Source organism: Phocoena phocoena, chromosome 1, assembly GCF_963924675.1.
Source record: "Phocoena phocoena chromosome 1, mPhoPho1.1, whole genome shotgun sequence".
NCBI classification, from domain to species: Eukaryota; Metazoa; Chordata; class Mammalia; order Artiodactyla; family Phocoenidae; genus Phocoena; species Phocoena phocoena.
The window spans coordinates 49,976,011-49,977,136 of NC_089219.1; the positions used below are offsets into that span (position 1 = coordinate 49,976,011).

General features: G+C 33.5%; 1 pseudogene; it reads left to right on the top strand.

Moving 5' to 3' along the window:
- Nucleotides 1–330: 330 nt before the first annotated feature.
- LOC136140934 (U1 spliceosomal RNA) lies at nt 331–512 on the top strand (annotated as a pseudogene).
- The last annotated feature ends 614 nt before the right edge of the window (nt 513–1,126 follow it).

Here is a 1,126-nt window from a genome sequence, read left to right on the forward strand (position 1 = left end):
AAAACACTATCAGACTGAATCACAAAGCAAAATTCAAATTAACCCAGAAAGGTTAAAAAGGTGGAAATGTGTAACAGGCAAATGCAAATTGAAAGAAAGCTGAGGTTGCCCATTCATATGAGAAAACATTGAATTCAGGTTTAAAAAAATGCTAAGCCAAACAAGGAAGATATTGTATAATGGTAAAGGGTGCAATTCACAATGAGGCTATAAGAATTTTGAAAATCAGTGAACCAAATTACACAGCAGCAATATTCATACAACAGAAATTATAAGAGATGCAAGAAGACATTAACAACAATAAAATCATGGTATTAAAAGGTAATTTATATACTTACCTGGCAGGGGAGATATCATGATCACGAAGGTGGTTTTCCCAGGGCATGGCTTATCCATTGCACTACAGGTGTGCTGACCCCCGTGATTTCCCCAAATGTGGGAAACTTGACCACATAATCTGTGGTAGTAGGGGAAAAAAATGTTAAAAGAAAAAAGAGGTAATTTATCCTCTTAGACTCTGATAGATCAAGCAGATGGATGAATAAATATAATAAATATCTAAACAACAAATATAAAGCAAATCTAATTGATATATAGTTGTCACTTGGTATCTGCAGGGAATTGGTTCCAGGACCCCCGCGGACACCAAAATCTGCAGATGCTCAAGTTCCTTATATAAAATGGTGTAGTGCGTGCATATAATATATGCACATTTTCCCTTACACTTTAAGTTATCTCTAGGTTACTTACAATACCTAATACAGGGTAAATGTTGTGTTAAATAGTTGTTGGAGTGCAGCAAATTCAAATTTTGCTTTTAGGAACTTTCTTGTTTCTTTTTTTTTTCCCCTGTGTATTTTTGATCTGCGGTTGGTTGTATCTGTTGATGTGGCATCTGTGGATATGGAGGGCCAATGTATTTCAAACTGTGCAATCTGAAAATGGAGACTACATCTTATGGTTTTACAAATCCCATTTTATACTCACAAAATTTGTCATATAATAGGTGCCCAAACTAAAAAATTGTAAAATGCAGAAACGCTTATGGCAATATTCTCTTCTTACAAAGCAAGAAAAATTGAAATTAAAATAAAATTAAAAAATAAATTTAGAGATTTATGTATTT